Source organism: Mobula birostris, chromosome 11 (genome assembly GCF_030028105.1).
Source record: "Mobula birostris isolate sMobBir1 chromosome 11, sMobBir1.hap1, whole genome shotgun sequence".
Taxonomy (NCBI): Eukaryota; Metazoa; Chordata; class Chondrichthyes; order Myliobatiformes; family Myliobatidae; genus Mobula; species Mobula birostris.
In genome coordinates this window covers 34,668,368-34,692,925 of record NC_092380.1, presented here as the reverse complement: position 1 = coordinate 34,692,925, position 24,558 = coordinate 34,668,368, and the positions used below count along the sequence as shown (strand labels likewise).

The 24,558-nt window shown below is 49.9% G+C and overlaps 1 protein-coding gene across 1 annotated transcript in view; it reads left to right on the top strand.

Moving 5' to 3' along the window:
- LOC140204655 (serine/threonine-protein kinase BRSK2-like) overlaps window positions 1-24,558 on the top strand; it is a 273,144-nt gene that overhangs the window by 20,955 nt on the left and 227,631 nt on the right. The window lies entirely within an intron of this gene.

Sequence of the window (24,558 nt, the reverse complement as noted above, 5' to 3'; positions counted from 1 at the left end):
GAGTGTATATGCAGTGTGGTCAGGGTTGTACCCGGTGGGTATAGGAGTGTATATGCAGTGTGGTCAGTGTTGTACCCAGTGGGTATAGGAGTGTATATGCAGTGTGGACAGTGTACCCGGTGGGTATAGGAGTGTATATGCAGTGTGGTCAGTGTTGTACCCGGTGGGTATAGGAGTGTATATGCAGTGTGGTCAGTGTTGTACCCGGTGGGTATAGGAGTGTATATGCAGTGTGGACAGTGTTGTACCCGGTGGGTATAGGAGTGTATATGCAGTGTGGTCAGTGTACCCGGTGGGTATAGGAGTGTATACGCAGTGTGGTCAGTGTTGTACCCGGTGGGTATAGGAGTGTATATGCAGTGTGGACAGTGTTGTACCCGGTGGGTATAGGAGTATATATGCACTGTGGTCAATGTTGTTCCCGGTGGGTATAGGAGTGTATATGCAGTGTGGACAGTGTTGTTCCCGGTGGGTATAGGAGTGTGTATGCAGTGTGGACAGTGTACCCGGTGGGTATAGGAGTGTATATGCAGTGTGGACAGTGTACCCAGTGGGTATAGGAGTGTATATGCAGTGTGGACAGTGTTGTACCCGGTGGGTATAGGAGTGTATATGCAGTGTGGACAGTGTACCCGGTGGGTATAGGAGTGTATATACAGTGTGGTCAGTGTTGTACCCGGTGGGTATAGGAGTGTATATGCAGTGTGGACAGTGTTGTACCCAGTGGGTATAGGAGTGTATATGCAGTGTGGACAGGGTTGTACCCGGTGGGTATAGGAGTGTATATACAGTGTGGTCAGTGTTGTACCCGGTGGGTATAGGAGTGTATATGCAGTGTGGACAGTGTACCTGGTGGGTATAGGAGTGTATATGCAGTGTGGACAGTGTACCTGGTGGGTATAGGAGTGTATATGCAGTGTGGTCAGTGTTGTACCCGGTGGGTATAGGAGTGTATATGCAGTGTGGACAGGGTTGTACCCGGTGGGTATAGGAGTGTATATACAGTGTGGTCAGTGTTGTACCCGGTGGGTATAGGAGTGTATACGCAGTGTGGACAGTGTACCTGGTGGGTATAGGAGTGTATACGCAATGTGGTCAGTGTTGTACCCGGTGGGTATAGGAGTGTATACGCAGTGTGGACAGTGTACCCGGTGGGTATAGGAGTGTATATGCAGTGTGGACAGTGTACCCGGTGGGTATAGGAGTGTATATGCAGTGTGGTCAGTGTTGTACCCGGTGGGTATAGGAGTGTATATGCAGTGTGGTCAGTGTTGTACCTGGTGGGTATAGGAGTGTATATGCAGTGTGGTCAGTGTTGTACCCGGTGGGTATAGGAGTGTATATGCAGTGTGGACAGTGTACCTGGTGGGTATAGGAGTGTATATGCAGTGTGGTCAGTGTTGTACCCGGTGGGTACAGGAGTGTATGTGCAGTGTGGTCAGGGTTGTACCCGGTGGGTATAGGAGTGTATATGCAGTGTGGACAGTGTACCCGGTGGGTATAGGAGTGTATATGCAGTGTGGACAGGGTTGTACCCGGTGGGTATAGGAGTGTATATGCAGTGTGGTCAGTGTTGTACCTGGTGGGTATAGGAGTGTATATGCAGTGTGCTCAGTGTTGTACCCGGTGGGTATAGGAGTGTATATGCAGTGTGGACAGGGTTGTACCCGGTGGGTATAGGAGTGTATATACAGTGTGGTCAGTGTTGTACCCGGTGGGTATAGGAGTGTATATGCAGTGTGGTCAATGTTGTTCCCGGTGGGTATAGGAGTGTATACGCAGTGTGGTCAGTGTACCCGGTGGGTATAGGAGTGTATATGCAGTGTGGTCAATGTTGTACCCGGTGGGTATAGGAGTGTATATACAGTGTGGACAGTGTACCCGGTGGGTATAGGAGTGTATATGCAGTGTGGACAGTGTTGTACCCGGTGGGTATAGGAGTGTGTATGCAGTGTGGTCAGTGTTGTGTCCAGTGGGTATAGGAGTGTATATGCAATGTGGTCAGTGTTGTTCCCGGTGGGTATAGGAGTGTATATGCAGTGTGGTCAGTGTTGTACCCGGTGGGTATAGGAGTGTATATGCAGTGTGGACAGTGTACCCGGTGGGTATAGGAGTGTATATGCAGTGTGGTCAGTGTTGTACCCGGTGGGTATAGGAGTGTATATGCAGTGTGGTCAGGGTTGTACCCGGTGGGTATAGGAGTGTATATGCAGTGTGGACAGTGTACCCGGTGGGTATAGGAGTGTATGTGCAGTGTGGACAGTGTACCCGGTGGGTATAGGAGTGTATATGCAGTATGGTCAGTGTACCCGGTGGGTATAGGAGTGTATATGCAGTGTGGACAGTGTACCCGGTGGGTATAGGAGTGTATATGCAGTGTGGACAGTGTACCTGGTGGGTATAGGAGTGTATATACAGTGTGGACAGTGTACCCGGTGGGTATAGGAGTGTATATGCAGTGTGGACAGTGTTGTACCCGGTGGGTATAGGAGTGTATATGCAGTGTGGTCAGTGTTGTACCTGGTGGGTATAGGAGTGTATATGCAGTGTGGACAGGGTTGTACCCGGTGGGTATAGGAGTGTATATACAGTGTGGTCAGTGTTGTACCCGGTGGGTATAGGAGTGTATATGCAGTGTGGTCAATGTTGTTCCCGGTGGGTATAGGAGTGTATACGCAGTGTGGTCAGTGTACCTGGTGGGTATAGGAGTGTATATGCAGTGTGGTCAGTGTTGTACCCGGTGGGTATAGGAGTGTATACGCAGTGTGGTCAGTGTTGTACCCGGTGGGTATAGGAGTGTATATGCAGTGTGGACAGTGTACCCAGTGGGTATAGGAGTGTATGTGCAGTGTGGACAGTGTTGTACCTGGTGGGTATAGGAGTGTATATGCAATGTGGACAGTGTTGTACCCGGTGGGTATAGGAGTGTATATGCAGTGTGGACAGTGTACCTGGTGGGTATAGGAGTGTATATGCAGTGTGGACAGTGTACCCAGTGGGTATAGGAGTGTATATGCAATGTGGACAGTGTACCCGGTGGGTATAGGAGTGTATATGCAGTGTGGTCAGGGTTGTACCCGGTGGGTATAGGAGTGTATACGCGGTGTGGACAGTGTTGTACCTGGTGGGTATAGGAGTGTATATGCAGTATGGTCAGGGTTGTACCCGGTGGGTATAGGAGTGTATATGCAGTGTGGACAGTGTACCCGGTGGGTATAGGAGTGTATATGCAGTGTGGACAGTGTACCCGGTGGGTATAGGAGTGTATATGCAGTGTGGTCAGGGTTGTACCCGGTGGGTATAGGAGTGTATATGCAGTGTGGTCAATGTTGTACCCGGTGGGTATAGGAGTATATATACAGTGTGGACAGTGTACCCGGTGGGTATAGGAGTGTATATGCAGTGTGGTCAGTGTTGTACCCGGTGGGTATAGGAGTGTATATGCAGTGTGGACAGTGTACCTGGTGGGTATAGGAGTGTATATGCAGTGTGGTCAATGTTGTTCCCGGTGGGTATAGGAGTGTATATGCAGTGTGGTCAGTGTTGTACCCGGTGGGTATAGGAGTGTATATGCAGTGTGGACAGTGTTGTACCCGGTGGGTATAGGAGTGTATATGCAGTGTGGACAGTGTTCCCGGTGGGTATAGGAGTGTATATGCAGTGTGGACAGTGTACCCGGTGGGTATAGGAGTGTATGTGCAGTGTGGACAGTGTACCCGGTGGGTATAGGAGTGTATATGCAGTGTGGTCAGTGTACCTGGTGGGTATAGGAGTGTATATGCAGTGTGGACAGTGTACCCGGTGGGTATAGGAGTGTATATGCAGTGTGGACAGTGTTGTACCCGGTGGGTATAGGAGTGTATATGCAGTGTGGTAGGGTTGTACCCGGTGGGTATAGGAGTGTATATGCAGTGTGGACAGTGTACCCGGTGGGTATAGGAGTGTATATGCAGTGTGGTCAGTGTTGTACCCGGTGGGTATAGGAGTGTATATGCAGTGTGGACAGTGTTGTACCCGGTGGGTATAGGAGTATATATGCAGTGTGGTCAATGTTGTTCCCGGTGGGTATAGGAGTGTATATGCAGTGTGGACAGTGTTGTACCCGGTGGGTATAGGAGTGTATATGCAATGTGGTCAGTGTACCTGGTGGGTATAGGAGTGTATATGCAGTGTGGTCAGTGTTGTTCCCGGTGGGTATAGGAGTGTATATGCAGTGTGGTCAGGGTTGTACCCGGTGGGTATAGGAGTGTATATGCAGTGTGGTCAGTGTTGTACCCGGTGGGTATAGGAGTGTATATGCAGTGTGGACAGTGTACCTGGTGGGTATAGGAGTGTATATGCAGTGTGGACAGTGTACCTGGTGGGTATAGGAGTGTATATGCAGTGTGGACAGTGTACCTGGTGGGTATAGGAGTGTATATGCAGTGTGGACAGTGTACCTGGTGGGTATAGGAGTGTATGTGCAGTGTGGTCAGTGTTGTACCCGGTGGGTATAGGAGTGTATATGCAGTGTGGACAGTGTTGTACCCGGTGGGTATAGGAGTGTATATGCAGTGTGGACAGTGTACCCGGTGGGTATAGGAGTGTATATGCAGTGTGGACAGTGTACCCGGTGGGTATAGGAGTGTATGTGCAGTGTGGACAGTGTTGTACCTGGTGGGTATAGGAGTGTATATGCAGTGTGGACAGTGTACCCGGTGGGTATAGGAGTGTATATGCAGTGTGGTCAGTGTTGTACCCGGTGGGTATAGGAGTGTATATGCAGTGTGGACAGTGTACCCGGTGGGTATAGGAGTGTATATGCAGTGTGGACAGTGTACCCGGTGGGTATAGGAGTGTATATGCAGTGTGGACAGTGTTGTACCCGGTGGGTATAGGAGTGTATATGCAGTGTGGTCAGGGTTGTACCCGGTGGGTATAGGAGTGTATATGCAGTGTGGTCAGTGTTGTACCCGGTGGGTATAGGAGTGTATATGCAGTGTGGTCAGTGTTGTACCCGGTGGGTATAGGAGTGTATATGCAGTGTGGACAGTGTTCCCGGTGTGTATAGGAGTGTATATGCAGTGTGGACAGTGTACCTGGTGGGTATAGGAGTGTATATGCAGTGTGGACAGTGTACCTGGTGGGTATAGGAGTGTATGTGCAGTGTGGTCAGGGTTGTTCCCGGTGGGTATAGGAGTGTATATGCAGTGTGGACAGTGTACCTGGTGGGTATAGGAGTGTATATGCAGTGTGGACAGTGTACCCGGTGGGTATAGGAGTGTATGTGCAGTGTGGTCAGTGTTGTACCCGGTGGGTATAGGAGTGTATATGCAGTGTGGACAGTGTACCTGGTGGGTATAGGAGTGTATATGCAGTGTGGACAGTGTACCTGGTGGGTATAGGAGTGTATATGCAGTGTGGACAGTGTACCTGGTGGGTATAGGAGTGTATATGCAGTGTGGACAGTGTACCTGGTGGGTATAGGAGTGTATATGCAGTGTGGACAGTGTACCCGGTGGGTATAGGAGTGTATATGCAGTGTGGACAGTGTACCCGGTGGGTATAGGAGTGTATGTGCAGTGTGGACAGTGTTGTACCCGGTGGGTATAGGAGTGTATATGCAGTGTGGACAGTGTACCCGGTGGGTATAGGAGTGTATATGCAGTGTGGACAGTGTACCCGGTGGGTATAGGAGTGTATATGCAGTGTGGACAGTGTACCCGGTGGGTATAGGAGTGTATATGCAGTGTGGACAGTGTACCCGGTGGGTATAGGAGTGTATATGCAGTGTGGACAGTGTACCCGGTGGGTATAGGAGTGTATATGCAGTGTGGACAGTGTACCCGGTGGGTATAGGAGTGTATGTGCAGTGTGGACAGTGTACCCGGTGGTTATAGGAGTGCATATGCAGTGTGGACAGTGTTGTACCTGGTGGGTACAGGAGTGTATGTGCAGTGTGGTCAGTGTTGTACCCGGTGGGTATAGGAGTGTATATGCAGTGTGGACAGTGTTGTACCCAGTGGGTATAGGAGTGTATATGCAGTGTGGACAGTGTACCCGGTGGGTATAGGAGTGTATATGCAGTGTGGACAGTGTACCCGGTGGGTATAGGAGTGTATATGCAGTGTGGACAGTGTTGTACCCGGTGGGTATAGGAGTGTATATGCAGTGTGGACAGTGTTGTACCCGGTGGGTATAGGAGTGTATATGCAGTGTGGACAGTGTTCCCGGTGGGTATAGGAGTGTATATGCAGTGTGGACAGTGTACCCGGTGGGTATAGGAGTGTATGTGCAGTGTGGACAGTGTACCCGGTGGGTATAGGAGTGTATATGCAGTGTGGTCAGTGTACCTGGTGGGTATAGGAGTGTATATGCAGTGTGGACAGTGTACCCGGTGGGTATAGGAGTGTATATGCAGTGTGGACAGTGTTGTACCCGGTGGGTATAGGAGTGTATATGCAGTGTGGTAGGGTTGTACCCGGTGGGTATAGGAGTGTATATGCAGTGTGGACAGTGTACCCGGTGGGTATAGGAGTGTATATGCAGTGTGGTCAGTGTTGTACCCGGTGGGTATAGGAGTGTATATGCAGTGTGGACAGTGTTGTACCCGGTGGGTATAGGAGTATATATGCAGTGTGGTCAATGTTGTTCCCGGTGGGTATAGGAGTGTATATGCAGTGTGGACAGTGTTGTACCCGGTGGGTATAGGAGTGTATATGCAATGTGGTCAGTGTACCTGGTGGGTATAGGAGTGTATATGCAGTGTGGTCAGTGTTGTTCCCGGTGGGTATAGGAGTGTATATGCAGTGTGGTCAGGGTTGTACCCGGTGGGTATAGGAGTGTATATGCAGTGTGGTCAGTGTTGTACCCGGTGGGTATAGGAGTGTATATGCAGTGTGGACAGTGTACCTGGTGGGTATAGGAGTGTATATGCAGTGTGGACAGTGTACCTGGTGGGTATAGGAGTGTATATGCAGTGTGGACAGTGTACCTGGTGGGTATAGGAGTGTATATGCAGTGTGGACAGTGTACCTGGTGGGTATAGGAGTGTATGTGCAGTGTGGTCAGTGTTGTACCCGGTGGGTATAGGAGTGTATATGCAGTGTGGACAGTGTTGTACCCGGTGGGTATAGGAGTGTATATGCAGTGTGGACAGTGTACCCGGTGGGTATAGGAGTGTATATGCAGTGTGGACAGTGTACCCGGTGGGTATAGGAGTGTATATGCAGTGTGGTCAGTGTTGTACCCGGTGGGTATAGGAGTGTATATGCAGTGTGGTCAGTGTTGTACCCGGTGGGTATAGGAGTGTATATGCAGTGTGGACAGTGTTCCCGGTGTGTATAGGAGTGTATATGCAGTGTGGACAGTGTACCTGGTGGGTATAGGAGTGTATATGCAGTGTGGACAGTGTACCTGGTGGGTATAGGAGTGTATGTGCAGTGTGGTCAGGGTTGTTCCCGGTGGGTATAGGAGTGTATATGCAGTGTGGACAGTGTACCTGGTGGGTATAGGAGTGTATATGCAGTGTGGACAGTGTACCCGGTGGGTATAGGAGTGTATGTGCAGTGTGGTCAGTGTTGTACCCGGTGGGTATAGGAGTGTATATGCAGTGTGGACAGTGTACCTGGTGGGTATAGGAGTGTATATGCAGTGTGGACAGTGTACCTGGTGGGTATAGGAGTGTATATGCAATGTGGACAGTGTACCTGGTGGGTATAGGAGTGTATATGCAGTGTGGACAGTGTACCTGGTGGGTATAGGAGTGTATATGCAGTGTGGACAGTGTACCCGGTGGGTATAGGAGTGTATATGCAGTGTGGACAGTGTACCCGGTGGGTATAGGAGTGTATGTGCAGTGTGGACAGTGTTGTACCCGGTGGGTATAGGAGTGTATATGCAGTGTGGACAGTGTACCCGGTGGGTATAGGAGTGTATATGCAGTGTGGACAGTGTACCCGGTGGGTATAGGAGTGTATATGCAGTGTGGACAGTGTACCCGGTGGGTATAGGAGTGTATATGCAGTGTGGACAGTGTACCCGGTGGGTATAGGAGTGTATATGCAGTGTGGACAGTGTACCCGGTGGGTATAGGAGTGTATATGCAGTGTGGACAGTGTACCCGGTGGGTATAGGAGTGTATGTGCAGTGTGGACAGTGTACCCGGTGGGTATAGGAGTGTATATGCAGTGTGGACAGTGTTGTACCTGGTGGGTACAGGAGTGTATGTGCAGTGTGGTCAGTGTTGTACCCGGTGGGTATAGGAGTGTATATGCAGTGTGGACAGTGTTGTACCCAGTGGGTATAGGAGTGTATATGCAGTGTGGACAGTGTACCCGGTGGGTATAGGAGTGTATATGCAGTGTGGTCAGTGTTGTACCCGGTGGGTATAGGAGTGTATATGCAGTGTGGACAGTGTTCCCGGTGTGTATAGGAGTGTATATGCAGTGTGGACAGTGTACCTGGTGGGTATAGGAGTGTATATGCAGTGTGGACAGTGTACCTGGTGGGTATAGGAGTGTATGTGCAGTGTGGTCAGGGTTGTTCCCGGTGGGTATAGGAGTGTATATGCAGTGTGGACAGTGTACCTGGTGGGTATAGGAGTGTATATGCAGTGTGGACAGTGTACCCGGTGGGTATAGGAGTGTATGTGCAGCGTGGTCAGTGTTGTACCCGGTGGGTATAGGAGTGTATATGCAGTGTGGACAGTGTACCTGGTGGGTATAGGAGTGTATATGCAGTGTGGACAGTGTACCTGGTGGGTATAGGAGTGTATATGCAGTGTGGACAGTGTACCTGGTGGGTATAGGAGTGTATATGCAGTGTGGACAGTGTACCTGGTGGGTATAGGAGTGTATATGCAGTGTGGACAGTGTACCCGGTGGGTATAGGAGTGTATATGCAGTGTGGACAGTGTACCCGGTGGGTATAGGAGTGTATGTGCAGTGTGGACAGTGTTGTACCCGGTGGGTATAGGAGTGTATATGCAGTGTGGACAGTGTACCCGGTGGGTATAGGAGTGTATATGCAGTGTGGACAGTGTACCCGGTGGGTATAGGAGTGTATATGCAGTGTGGACAGTGTACCCGGTGGGTATAGGAGTGTATATGCAGTGTGGACAGTGTACCCGGTGGGTATAGGAGTGTATATGCAGTGTGGACAGTGTACCCGGTGGGTATAGGAGTGTATATGCAGTGTGGACAGTGTACCCGGTGGGTATAGGAGTGTATGTGCAGTGTGGGCAGTGTACCCGGTGGGTATAGGAGTGTATATGCAGTGTGGACAGTGTACCCAGTGGGTATAGGAGTGTATATGCAATGTGGACAGTGTACCTGGTGGGTACAGGAGTGTATGTGCAGTGTGGTCAGTGTTGTACCCGGTGGGTATAGGAGTGTATATGCAGTGTGGACAGTGTTGTTCCCGGTGGGTATAGGAGTGTATATGCAGTGTGGACAGTGTTGTACCCGGTGGGTATAGGAGTGTATATGCAGTGTGGACAGTGTACCCGGTGGGTATAGGAGTGTATATGCAGTGTGGACAGTGTACCCGGTGGGTATAGGAGTGTATATGCAGTGTGGACAGTGTACCCGGTGGGTATAGGAGTGTATATGCAGTGTGGACAGTGTTGTACCCGGTGGGTATAGGAGTGTATATGCAGTGTGGACAGTGTACCCGGTGGGTATAGGAGTGTATATGCAGTGTGGACAGTGTACCCGGTGGGTATAGGAGTGTATATGCAGTGTGGACAGTGTACCCGGTGGGTATAGGAGTGTATATGCAGTGTGGACAGTGTTGTACCCGGTGGGTATAGGAGTGTATATGCAGTGTGGTCAGTGTTGTACCCGGTGGGTATAGGAGTGTATATGCAGTGTGGACAGTGTACCCGGTGGGTATAGGAGTGTATGTGCAGTGTGGACAGTGTACCCGGTGTGTATAGGAGTGTATATGCAGTGTGGTCAGTGTTGTACCTGGTGGGTATAGGAGTGTATATGCAGTGTGGTCAGTGTTGTTCCCGGTGGGTATAGGAGTGTATATGCAGTGTGGTCAGTGTTGTACCCGGTGGGTATAGGAGTGTATATGCAGTATGGACAGTGTTGTACCCGGTGGGTATAGGAGTGTATATGCAGTGTGGACAGGGTTGTACCCGGTGGGTATAGGAGTGTATATGCAGTGTGGTCAGTGTTGTACCCGGTGGGTATAGGAGTGTATATGCAGTGTGGTCAGTGTTGTTCCCGGTGGGTATAGGAGTGTATATGCAGTATGGTCAGTGTACCCGGTGGGTATAGGAGTGTATATGCAGTGTGGTCAGTGTTGTACCCGGTGGGTATAGGAGTGTATATGCAGTGTGGTCAGTGTTGTACCCGGTGGGTATAGGAGTGTATATGCAGTGTGGACAGTGTACCCGGTGGGTATAGGAGTGTATGTGCAGTGTGGACAGTGTACCCGGTGTGTATAGGAGTGTATATGCAGTGTGGTCAGTGTTGTACCTGGTGGGTATAGGAGTGTATATGCAGTGTGGTCAGTGTTGTTCCCGGTGGGTATAGGAGTGTATATGCAGTGTGGTCAGTGTTGTACCCGGTGGGTATAGGAGTGTATATGCAGTATGGACAGTGTTGTACCCGGTGGGTATAGGAGTGTATATGCAGTGTGGACAGGGTTGTACCCGGTGGGTATAGGAGTGTATATGCAGTGTGGTCAGTGTTGTACCCGGTGGGTATAGGAGTGTATATGCAGTGTGGTCAGTGTTGTTCCCGGTGGGTATAGGAGTGTATATGCAGTATGGTCAGTGTACCCGGTGGGTATAGGAGTGTATATGCAGTGTGGTCAGTGTTGTACCCGGTGGGTATAGGAGTGTATATGCAGTGTGGACAGTGTACCTGGTGGGTATAGGAGTGTATGTGCAGTGTGGTCAGTGTTGTACCCGGTGGGTATAGGAGTGTATATGCAGTGTGGTCAGTGTACCCGGTGGGTATAGGAGTGTATATGCAGTGTGGTCAGTGTTGTACCCGGTGGGTATAGGAGTGTATATGCAATGTGGACAGTGTTGTACCCGGTGGGTATAGGAGTGTATATGCAGTGTGGACAGTGTACCTGGTGGGTATAGGAGTGTATGTGCAGTGTGGACAGTGTACCCGGTGTGTATAGGAGTGTATATGCAGTGTGGACAGTGTTGTACCCAGTGGGTATAGGAGTGTATATGCAGTGTGGACAGTGTACCTGGTGGGTATAGGAGTGTATATGCAGTGTGGACAGTGTACCTGGTGGGTATAGGAGTGTATGTGCAGTGTGGTCAGGGTTGTACCCAACCTGTCACTGGTCCATATTTACAGAATGTTATCCCTTATAAAGTTGGATATAACTTTTCAAATTGGGTATCTATTTTGTTCTTGATCCTTCAGAGTTTAGTCCAAAACTAGTGACACTGTTTCTTTCCAGAGTATAAAACCGGTGATTCAGATGAGACCCTCACTCACCTCCCATAGTAACTCGGAGGTCTGGTGTAGGACGGCTGTGTGCAAAACCTGTCAGTGTGATATGTGATTGTGCATTTAACGTACTCACCGCATGAGCTGTCAGCAATGTAGAGAACACATATACAATATATAATGGAGCCTCTGTCATTGTAAATCTGGTCATTTATCTAATGTTATTTCAACAGCACACTAGTATATTGAGCAACTATCAATGGTTTCATCTATAATTTATCTGGGTAGTACTTTCTACCACATTTTAGATGTCATTAGCTTTATTTAGTTGTCACGTGTATATTAAAACATATCGCACAGTGCATTGTTTTGCGTTGATGACCAGCTGTGCTGAGGGCAGCCTGCAAGTGTTGCCATGTTCCCAGTGCCAACAGAGCATGCCCTCAACTCACTATGCAGAACCCTTGACTGCACGTTGTTTTGGACTGTGGTAGGAAACCAGAGCACCCGGAGGAAAGCTGCTGTCATGGGGAGAATGTGCAAACTCCATGAAAAAGAGTACAGTCGACGTTTTGGCCAACACCTGCCAAAGGATGCTGCCTGGCCTGCTGAGTTCTTGCAGCATTTTGTGTGTGTATCAAAGTTACTTTTCTGCAAATGTGTCTGTCTCGTCCACAACTTTGTCACAATTGAGGCAACACATTGCTTAATGTTAAAGGTTACATGTACATCAAAAAGATGGCACCAGCGAAATTCGGCAACTTTCTGCAGGCTGAAGAAAATTGTCCCAGTTTTCCTCTTTGAGTATAGTTTCCATGACGACCTGCACAATCGGGGAAAGTGCTGGAAGCAGCCTGAAAGCATTGCCATGCACACAGAGCGAACCCACACTCACCGACCCGAACCCCGACATCTTCAGACGGGGGAAGGAAACCAGATTACATGCACCGAAACATTCGTAATTTACGTTAACAACCGATACTGTCCGAGGATGTACTGGGGATAGCTGTGCCTGCAGCACAACCTACGACTCGAGTTGGCACCAACCCGTGCCCGGGGACCCCGGGGCACCAACCCGTACCCAGGGACCCCGGGGCACCAACCCGTACCACCCTTTCCCCAGATGACCCATCAGGGAGGACTGGTGCATGTCCAGTGTCAGGATGTGGTAACAATGGAGGCTGTGAAAAGCAGATTAACCAGGCTAAGTCTTGGGATGTGAGGGATGTCCTATCAATAAAAACTAAACAGCTTGTTCCTTGGAGTTGGGGTGAATATGGGATGGCCTTGTCCAAACAGGTGGGATCCCAAGAGGACATAACAAGACTGAGGTCATCTTGTTTGCCCAACAAGGGAGACAGAAACACACTGTTGAAGCTAGTTCTGATGGAGGGTAGTAAATCTCTGGAATTCTCTCACCAGGATGGTAATGGCCACATCAACGCACATGTTTAAGGATGAGGTGGATACATTTAACAAATTGACGAACTGAGGATTATTGGGAAATGGGACAAATTAATGCAGAACAGCTCAGTTATTAGCATAATGAATGCTGGGGGGTTTGACTCCGTCACTCGTGCTGTTCTGTTGTGTTCTTGTGATAAATGGGGAGAGTGCCTCGAGGAGATTCTCTGGTGTGAGACTTGAAACCATAACTTCCTGGTTCAGAGGTGATGTTGTGGTCTAGGCTGTTCCATATAAACTCCAGGCTACCGACAGGGTATGCCATCTTACCCTCTGTCTGGCTTACAAATGCTAGAGGAACTCTGCAGGCCAGGCAGCATGGAGGACAGAGTACCGTCAATATTTGTGTGTGTGTGTTTTCTCTCTGCCCTCTGAGCACCTGTGTGTGTGACTCTCACACTCACTCTGTGCCCCTGTGAGAGTGTGCATGTCTGCATCACCCTCTTTGCCCTTTAGTTTGTACATATCAGTGTGTCACTCTCAGAGAGAGAGAGAGTGTGTGTGTGTGTGTGTGTGTACACCTTCCTCTCTCCCACTGCCTTCCCCCGCCCCGCCTTCACCCACTCTTAACTTCCCCTTTCTCTCTCCCATCTTTCTCCCCAGTATCCCTCTCTCCCCCCTCTCCCTCTCTCCCCCCTCTCCCCCGCCTTTTTCTCTCTCTCTCTCCTCCCGCCTCTCCCTCCCCCCTCTCCTCCCGCCTCTCCCTCCCTCCTCTCCTCCCGCCTCTCCCTCCCCCTCTCCCCCTGCCTCTCTCTCTCTTCCCCGGTCTTTCTCTCTCTCCCTCCCCACTGACTGTCTCACTTTGCCTTTCTCCATCTTTCTCTCCTACTGCACCTCTTTCTCTTTCTCTTTGTCCCTCTCTGCTTCTCTCTCTCTCTCCCACCATCTGCGGTTCTCTCTTTATCTGCATTCGTCTGCCTTTCTCTCTCTCCCTCTGTTACTCTCTCTCTTTTCTCTCTCTGCCCCTTCTCTTTCACTCCCCCTCTCCATCTGCCCCCCCGCTCTATCCCTCCATCCATCTTTCTATCTTTCTCTCCTTCCTTCCCCCGCTTTTCTCCTCTCTGTCGTTCCCTCTAACTCCTCTGCCTGTCTTTCTTAGTCTCTGTCCCACTCTCCCTCTGCCTTCCTTGTTCTCTGTTTCTCTGCATTTCTCATTCTACCTCTCTCTCTACCTCTCTCTCTGACTTGCTGTCTCTCCCCCTGACTTTCATGCCTTTCTCCCTCTTCCTTCCGTGCTCCCTCCCCCTGGGCCTCTCTCTCTCTCTCCCTCTCTCCTCTGCCTGTCTCCCTCTCAAACTGCCTGTTTTTTCTCTCTCCTTCTGCCTTTCTCACTGTGCCTTTGTCTCTTTCTCCCCCTCTGTTTTACTCTTTCTCTCCATGTGCCTGTCCCACTCTCTTTCTCCCTGTGCCTTTCTCTCTGTCTCCCTCTCTCTCTCCCTTTGACCCTCTCTCTCTGTCCCTCTGCCTATCTCTGAGTGCCCATTGCGCTCTCTCGCACCGTCTTTCTCTCTCACCTCACCTCACCCCCTCACCCCCATCCCCATCCCCACCCCCTCACTCTGCCTGCCTGTCTGTCTCACTGTCTACCATTCTCTCTCTCTCTCTGCCTCCCTCCCTCTGTGTTACACTCACTCTTCTTCCCTCTCTCTGCCTCTTTCTCCCTAACTCCTCTGCGCCTCTGCTTCTCTCTCTGCTTTCCGGCTTTCTTGCTCTCTCCCTCTGCCTTTCGTACTCTCTATTTCTCTGCATTTCTCGCACTGTCTCTCCCTCTGTCTTTCTCTCTGTCCCCCACTCTCTGTCCCACTCCCCCTTGCCGCACTCCCCTCTCTCTACCTCCCCAGTCCCCCCTCTCATCTAAGCCCCCCAAACCCCCGTCCCCTCTAAACCCTCCTCTCTCTAACCCCCTCTACCTACCCCCTCTCTCTCCCTGTCCCCCTCTGTCTACCCTCACCTCTACTGCACTTTCTATACCCCCCTACCCCAACTCTACACATCTCTCCCTCCCTGTCCCACCCTCTCTTCGTTCTTTTCTCTCCCTCCCTCCTTCTCTTTCTCTCTATTTCCCCTTCTCTCTTTCTTTCTCTCAATGCTTTAAATTATGCCCTTACAGTCTGTGACGATATGGATGTTAAGATGAAAATCGCTGTCCATCGTGCTTGAATTAAGACTGTTTTAATTGATAATTCTGTATATATGTATTTGTTTTGTTCATCTACAGGGGTTAAGCTGCTAATATTGTGGCAGCTGTTGGAGTCGTGATCATGTTGCTCTATAATTAATCTCAGAAAGTCCCCTTTTCTACGACCCTGATACAGGATGTTTTGGCAGAGGAGTTACGTGAAATATTACAGTAGTTCTGCAGCTTTTGAGTTTAATACCACAGCAGATCAACTAATTTAATACTGTGCTTCAGCATTCATACTGGTACAGGAGTTGCTGTATGATGCCAGAGATTCGGAAAAACCTGAGGTCATATAACGGATAAAATATTGACGATTAGAGAAATTCCTGCAGGCAAATTTCCGCCAACGGCCTGCAGTTGTCAGTTTCTACAGCACTGACCGGTTACCTTGCAAGCTGAGCTGGTGGAAAAGAAAGTGAATGCATCATCAGACTCAGAAAACAGGACCTTTCCCCAAGCAGTGAGGCTGATCAACACCTCCACCCGCTCACCCACCCCTCCACACCCCCAACCACCATTACATCACCCACCCCTCCACACCCCCAACCACCACTACCTCACCCACTAACCCACCCCTCCACACCCCCAACCACCATTACATCACCCACTCACCCACCCCTCCACACCCCCAACCACCACTACCTCACCCACCCCTCCACACCCCCAACCACCACTACCTCACCCACTAACCCACCCCTCCACACCCCCAACCACCATTACATCACCCACCCCTCCACACCCCCAACCACCACTACCTCACCCACTAACCCACCCCTCCACACCCCCAACCACCACTACCTCACCCACTAACCCACCCCTCCACACCCCCAACCACCACTACCTCACCCACCCCTCCACACCCCCAACCACCACTACCTCACCCACTAACCCACCCCTCCACACCCCCAACCACCACTACCTCACCCACTAACCCACCCCTCCACACCCCCAACCACCACTACCTCACCCACTCACCCACCCCTCCACACCCCCAACCACCACTACCTCACCCACCCCTCCACACCCCCAACCACCACTACCTCACCCACTAACCCACCCCTCCACACCCCCAACCACCACTACCTCACCCACCAACCCACCCCTCCACACCCCCAACCACCATTACATCACCCACCCCTCCACACCCCCAACCACCACTACCTCACCCACTAACCCACCCCTCCACACCCCCAACCACCACTACCTCACCCACTAACCCACCCCTCCACACCCCCAACCACCACTACCTCACCCACTAACCCACCCCTCCACACCCCCAACCATTACATCACCCACCCCTCCACACCCCCAACCACCACTACCTCACCCACTAACCCACCCCTCCACACCCCCAACCACCACTACCTCACCCACCCCTCCACACCCCCAACCACCACTACCTCACCCACTCACCCACCCCTCCACACCCCCAACCACCACTACCTCACCCACCGCTCCACACCCCCAACCACCACTACCTCACCCACTAACCCACCCCTCCACACCCCCAACCACCATTACATCGCCCACTCACCCACCCCTCCACACTCCCAACCACCACTACCTCACCCACCCCTCCACACCCCCCAACCACCATTACATCACCCACTCACCCACCCCTCCACACCCCCAACCACCACTACCTCACCCACCCCTCCACACCCCCAACCACCATTACATCACCCACTCACCCACCCCTCCACACCCCCAACCACCACTACCTCACCCACTCACCCACCCCTCCACACCCCCAACCACCACTACCTCACCCACCCCTCCACACCCCTAACCACCACTACCTCACCCACTAACCCACCCCTCCACACCCCCAACCACCATTACATCACCCACTCACCCACCCCTCCACACCCCCAACCACCACTACCTCACCCACCCCTCCACACCCCCCAACCACCACTACTTCACCCACCCCTCCACACCCCCAACCACCACAACTTCACCCACTCACCCACCCCTCCACACCCCCAACCACCATTACATCACCCACTCACCCACCCCTCCACACCCCCAACCACCACTACTTCACCCACTAACCCACCCCTCCACACCCCCAACCACCACTACTTCGCCCACTAACCCACCCCTCCACACCCCCAACCACCACTACCTCACCCACTCACCCACCCCTCCACACCCCCAACCACCACTACCTCACCCACCCCTCCACACCCCCAACCACCACTACCTCACCCACTAACCCACCCCTCCACACCCCCAACCACCATTACATCACCCACTCACCCACCCCTCCACACCCCAACCACCACTACCTCACCCACCCCTCCACACCCCCAACCACCACTACCTCACCCACTAACCCACCCCTCCACACCCCCAACCACCATTACATCACCCACCCCTCCACACCCCCAACCACCACTACCTCACCCACCCCTCCACACCCCCCAACCACCACTACCTCACCCACTAACCCACCCCTCCACACCCCCAACCACCACTACCTCACCCACCCCTCCACACCCCCAACCACCACTACATCACCCACTCACCCACCCCTCCACACCCCCAACTACCACTACTTCACCCACTAACCCACCCCTCCACACCCCCAACCACCACTACTTCACCCACTAACCCACCCCTCCACACCCCCAACCACCACTACCTCACCCACTCACCCACCCCTCCACACCCCCAACCACCACTACCTCACCCACCCCTCCACACTCCCAACCACCACTACCTCACCCACTAACCCACCCCTCCACACCCCCAACCACCACTACTTTATCATTTCCTGCCAGGCATCTCGTGTACAGACGTAAATCAATCTATGTACAGAACTACTTGCAGAACTGTGCAAAAGTCTTAGGTAACACACATAAAAGTTGCTGGTGAATGCAGCAGGCCAGGCAGCATCTCTAGTGAGAGGTACAGTCGACGTTTCAGGGCGAGACCCTTCATCAGGACCGGCAAAGGGTCTCGGCCAGAAACGTTGACTGTACCTTTTCCTAGAGATCCTGCCTGGCGTGCTGTGTTCACCAGCAATTTTTATTTGTGTCGCTTGAAATTCCAGCATCTGTAGATTTCCTCGTGTTTGCATTTTTAAAAGTCTTAGGCACCCTAGATTTTTTTATATGATTTCAGGTGGTCTGGCCTCCTGACCCCTGCTAACCTTTCCTATCCATGTACCTGTCTCACTGTTAACCTTTCCTATTCAGGTACCTGACCTTTTTGTTTTAATGTTGAGGTTAGCCGTGAGTTATCATGGGACAAGCACGTTGTCACACCCAATCATCATTCCATTTACACTCATCCTACAGAGGACTAGGAAAAGCTGTGGAAAGTTGTAAACTCAACCAGCCCTATCACGGGCACTAGCCTCCCCAGCATTCAGGCGTCTTCAAAAAGGTGGCATGCATCATTAAGGACCCCATCAACCAGGACATGCCATCTTCTCATTGCTACTATCAAGGAGGAGGGACAGGACCTTGACATTTTAGGAACAGCTTCTTCCCCACTGATCAGATTTCTGAATGGACAATACAACCTGAACACTCTCTCTTTTTAATCTCTGTTTGCACTACTTATCTAAAAATAGCTAGTTAAATATGTATATTATAGAAACATAGAAAACCTACAGCACAATACAGGATTTTCTGCCTACAAAGCTGTGCCAAACATGTCCTTACCTTGGAGATTACCTAGGGTTACCCATTGCCCTCTATTTTTCTGAGCTCCATGTACCTATCCAGGAGTCTCTTAAAAGACCCTATCGTATCCGCCTTCACCAGTCGCTGGCAGCCCATTCCACGCACTGACCACTCTCTGCATAAAAAATTTACCCTGACATCTCCTCTGTACCTAGTTCCAAGCACCTTAAAACTGTGCCCTCTCGTGCTAGCCATTTCAGCCCTGGGGAAAAGCCTCCGACTATCCACAAGAGCAATGCCTCTCATTATCTTGTACACCTCTATCAGGTCACCTCTCATCCTCTGTCGCTCCAAGGGAAAAAGGCTGAGTTCACTCAACCTATTCTCATAAGGCATTCTCCCCAATCCAGGCAACATCCTTGTAAATCTCCTCTGCACCCTTTCTATGGTTTCCACATCTTTCATGTAGCGAGGTGACTAGAAATGAGCACAGTATTCCAAGTGGGGTCTGACCAGGGGCCTATATAGCTTCAACATTACCTCTCAGCTCTTAAACTCAAACCCACGGTTGATGAAGGCTAATGCACCGTATACCTTCTTAACCACAGAGTTAACCTGTGCAGCAGCTTTGAGTGTCCTATGGACTTGGACCCCAACATCCCTCTGATCCTCCACACTGCCAAGAGTCTTACTATTAATATTATATTCCGCCATGATATTTGGCCTACCAAAATGAACAACCTCACACTTACCTGGGTTTAACTCCATCTGTCACTTCTCAGCTCAATTTTGCATCCTATCAATGTCCCACTGTAGCCTCTGACAGCCCTCCACACTATCCACAACACCCCCAACCTTTTGTGTCTTCAGCAAATTTATTAACTCACCCCTCCACTTCCTGATCCAGGTCATTTATAAAAAGCACAAAGAGAAGGGGTCCCAGAACAGATCCTTGAAGCACACCACTGGTCACCGACCTCCATATGACCCGTCTACAACTATTCTTTGCCTTCTGTGGGCAAACCAATTCTGGATCCACAAAACAATGTCCCCTTGGATCCCATGCCTCCTTACTTTCTCAATAAGCCTGGCATGGGGTACTTTATCAAATGCCTTGCTGAAATCCATATATATTACATCTACTTCCTACCTCCATCAATGTGTTTAGTCACATCCTCAAAAAATTCAATCAGGCTGGTAAGGCACGACCTGCCTTTCACAAAGCCATGCTGACTATTCCTAATCATATTATGCCTCCCCAAACATTCATAAATCCTGCCTCTCGGGATCTTTTCCATCAACATACCAACCACTGAAGTAAGACTCACTGGTCTATAATTTGCTGGGCTATCTCTACTCCCTTCCGTGAATAATGGAACAACATCCGCAACCCTCCAATCCTCCGGAACCTCTCCCGTCCCCATTGATGATGCAAAGATCATCGCCAGAGGCTCAGCAATCTCCTCCCTCGCCTCCCACAGTTACCTGGGGTACATCCCGTCCGGTCCTGGTGACTTATCCAACTTGATGCTTTCCAAAAGCTACGGCATATCCTCTTTCTTAATGTTTATATGCTCAAGCTTTTCAATCCGCTGTAAGTCATCCCTACAATCGCCAAGATCCTTTTCTGTAGTGAATACTGAAGCAAAGTATTCATTATTACCCCTGCTATCTCCTCTGGTTCTATACACACTTTCCCAGTGTCACACTTCATTGGTCCTATTCTCTCACGTCTTAACCTCTTGCTCTTCACATTTTTGTGGAATGCCTTGAGGTTTTCCTTAATCCTGTCCGTCAAGGCCTTCTCATGGCCCCTTCTGGCTCTCCGATTTTAATTCTTAAGCTCCTTCCTGCTGGCCTTATAATCTTCTAGATCTCTATCTTTTGAACCTTTTGTAAGCTCTTCTTTTCTTCTTGACTAGATTTACAGCAGCCTTTGTACACCACAGTTCCTGTACCCTACCATCCTTTCCCTGTCTCACTGGAACGTACCTATGCAGAACCCCATGCAAATATCCCCTGAACATTTGCCACATTTCTTCCGTACATTTCCTTGAGAACATCTGTTCCCAATTTATGCTTCCAAGTTCCTCGGGAGGAGAATATGGCAGCGCGTCGTGCGTACGCAGCTCTCCGGTGAAAAATGATGTCGTATCTGTTAAATAGGGGCCGTGGACAATTCTGATTTGATGGAGAATGGACGTGAAAGCACAGAGGAACATCTGGAGAAATTTCTGAAACGCCTGTCCGCTGCTGTCGTTACTGTGTGGTCGGGAATCTTTCGGAGGGTAGGCCTCAAAATCCCTGGCCTTGCCTGCTTTTGGTGACCGAGAAAGAGGTTGAATCGTTCAGCAGAGCTGCCACTCAGTACTTGGTGTCGGAGAGCTGATCAGAGCTCGAAGCTTTCAGATGACTCAGAGTCGGATTGTGGTCGGCATGGCAGGGAGAGTTTTTCTCCCTTCTCCCGTCTGCGTGAGATGTGGGACATTTGAGAAACTTTGAACTTTACTGTGCTCATGGACTTCTTCATCAAGTTATAGTATTGTTACACTGTTTGTAACTATATGTATAATTATGTGGTTTTGTCAGTTTTTTCAGGCCAGGTTTGTCCTGTGTTTTGTGATACCACACCAAAGGAAATATTGTATCATTTCTTAATGCATGCATTACTAAATGACAATAAAAGGGGACTACGTGTCTTCATAATCTAATCTCATATTTCCCCTTACTCCAATTAAATGCTTTCCTAACTTGTCTGTTCCGATCCCTCTCCAATTGTGATCAATATCCCCAAAATGCTCTCCCACTGAGAGATCTGACACCTGACTGGGTTCATTTCCCAATACCAGAGCAAGTAAAATCAGGAGGGCTGAAAAAAGGCATGAAATTGCCCTAGCAGACAAGGTGAAGGATACCCCACCCCCCCAGGGATCCTACAGATATGTTCAGAGCAAAAGGATTGCAAGGGACAAAACTGGTTCTCTGGAAGACCAGAATGGTAATCCATGAACAGAGCCAAAATAGATGGGGGAGATCTTAAATGCATTGCTCGGGAGAAGGATACAGAGTCTATAGCGGCATCAACTTCATGAACCCAGTACAGATTACAGAGGAGGAAGTGTTTGCTACCCTGAGGCAAATCATGATGGATAAATCCCCAGGGCGTGAAAAGGTCTTCCTTCGGACCCTAAGGGAGACAGGTGCAGAAATTACCGGGGCCCTAGTAGAGATATTTAAAATATCCTTAGCGACAGGAAAGGTACCAGAGGACTGGGGGACAGTCAGTGTCATTCCACTGTTTAAAAAGGCTCTAAACTGAAACCAAAAAATAATAGGCCAGTGTTTCTGACATCAGTTATGGAAAAGTTATTGGAAGGTATTCTAAGAGACCGGATATATAAGTATTTGCTTAGACATGGACTGATTAAGGATAGTCAGCATGGCTTTGTGCATGGTAGGTCATCTCTAACCAATCTTTTAGAGGTTTTCGAGGAAGTTACCAGGAAAGTGAATGTTGTCTACATGGACTTTAGGTTTCAATAGGTACATTTAAAGTCGGAGAAATGTATACAATGTACATCCTGAAATTCTTTTTCTTCGCAAACATCCACAAAAACAGAGGAATGCCCCCAAAGAATGAATGACAGTTGAACGTTAGAATCTCAAAGCCCCCCCAGCTCCCCCTCCCACACACAAGCAGCAGCAAAGCAACAACTCCCCTCCCCTCCCCACCAGCAAAAAAGCATTGTCACCCTCCATTGAGCACTCAAGTGTGCAGCAAAGCATCAATAAAGACACAGACATGCAGACCCCAAAGACTACTCGTTCACCCAGTATTCGATATACCACAGGCTCTTTCTCTTCCTAATAAGGGAGAAAGAGGTGTCCCCATTTCACAATGAGAGGGGAGACATAACAAAACAACTCACTGAGTTATGGTGTTAAAAGTCTGTTTCGTCACCTTTTCCGAGCTCTGTGCACAAAGAACTCGGGTCTCTGGGCACACAGCCAGCAGCCCGCTCGCTGCTTCCGATCTTCCGTGTTCTCCCACATCACATTACCGACCTCAAATCCACTCGCCTCCAGAGTCACAAAAATCCAGTGCCCTGAAGGTGTGCCAGTCTTCCAGGCTGCGTCCTCGGCGTATCGAAAAGCGGCCGGTCACGAGGTCCTGAGAACGGGTCCCATTTCCACAAGGGAATGAAGTCAGCGTGTAAAAGAACCTGAAAAAGGAAAAAGAGATAGTAAAGATGGAAATAGAGCTGTTTCCGAAGATGCAAACAAAGGAGTTGCCATTTAGTGCTATCATCCTCAGCTCTGCCCCTTCCATTAACTGCCTTTAATAAGGCATTTGACAATGTCCTGCGTGGGAGGCTGGTCAAGCAGGTTCAGTCGCCTCGGCATTCAGGATGAGGTAGTAAATTTGATTAGACATTGGCTTTGTGAGAGAAGCCACAGAGTGGTAGTAGATGGTTGCCACTGTGACTGGAGGCTGTGACTAGTGGTGTGCCATAGGGATCAGTGCTGGGTCCATTGTTATTTGTCATCCATATCAATGATCTGGATGATAATGTGGTTAATTGGATCAGCAAATTTGCGGATGAAACCAAGAGTGGACAACACGGAAAGCAATCTTGGCATGCAGTCAGCCGGAAAAAGGGGCTGAAAAATGGCAGATGGAATTTAATGCCAACAAGTGTGAGGTTTTGCACTTCAGTAGAACCAACCAGGGTAGGTCTTACACGATGAACGGTAGGGCACTGAGATGTGTGGTAGAACAAAGGGACCTTGGAATACACGTCCACAATTCAAGTGGCATCACAAGTAGAAAAAAAAGAAAGCTTTTGACACATTGGCCTTCATAAATCAATATATTGAGTACAGGAGATGGGACCTTATGTTGAAGTTGTATCAGATGTTGGTGAGGCCTATTTTGGAGTACTGAGTGCGGTTTTGGTCACCAACCCATAGGAAAGATGTAGACAAGGTTGAAAGAGTTCAGAGAAATTTACAAGGAATTGCCGGGTCTGGTGGACCTGAGCTAAAAAGAAAGATTGAATAGGTTAGGAAGGTATTGCTTAGAATGTAGAAGATTGGGAGGAGATTTGATAGAGGTATACAAAATTATGAGGTGTATAGATGAGGGGTAAATGCAAGCAGGCTTTTTCCACTGAGGTTGGGTGGAATACAAACAGGTCATGGGTTGCGGGTGAAAGGTTTAAGGGGAACACTAGAGAAACTTCTTCACTCAGAGGGTTGTGAGAGTGTGGAATGAGCTGTCAACACAAGTGGTGCATGCGAGCTGGATTTCAAAGTTTAAGAGAAGCTTGGATAGGTACATGGATGGCAAGGATATGGAGGGCTATGGCCCCAGTGCAGGTTTATGGGAGTAGGCAGTCTGACGGTCTCAGAATGGACTAAATGGGCCGAAGGGCCTGTTTCTGCGCTGTACTCCTCTATGACTCAATGTATTAGGAGCTTGCTGTGGTGTGTTGGTCAGAGTGTAACATGCAGCAAAAAACAACATTCAGCAATCAGCATCTTTGTTATGTGGCATGTCGTATGACGTAGGTGACCATGGTCTATGACCATGATTGTTCTAGGCATATTTTTCTACAGAAGTGGTTTGCCATTGACCTCTTCTGGACAGTGTCTTTACAAGACGGGTGACCCCAGCCATTATCAATACTCTTCAGAGACTGTCTGCTGGTGTCAGTGGTCGTATAACCAGGATTTATGATGTGCACCAGCTGCTCGTACGACCATCCACCACCTGCTCCCATGGGTTCACATGACCCTGATCGGGTGGCAAAGCAGGTGCTACACCAGGCCCAAGAGTGACCTGTAGGTACTGGAGGGAAGGGGTGTCTTA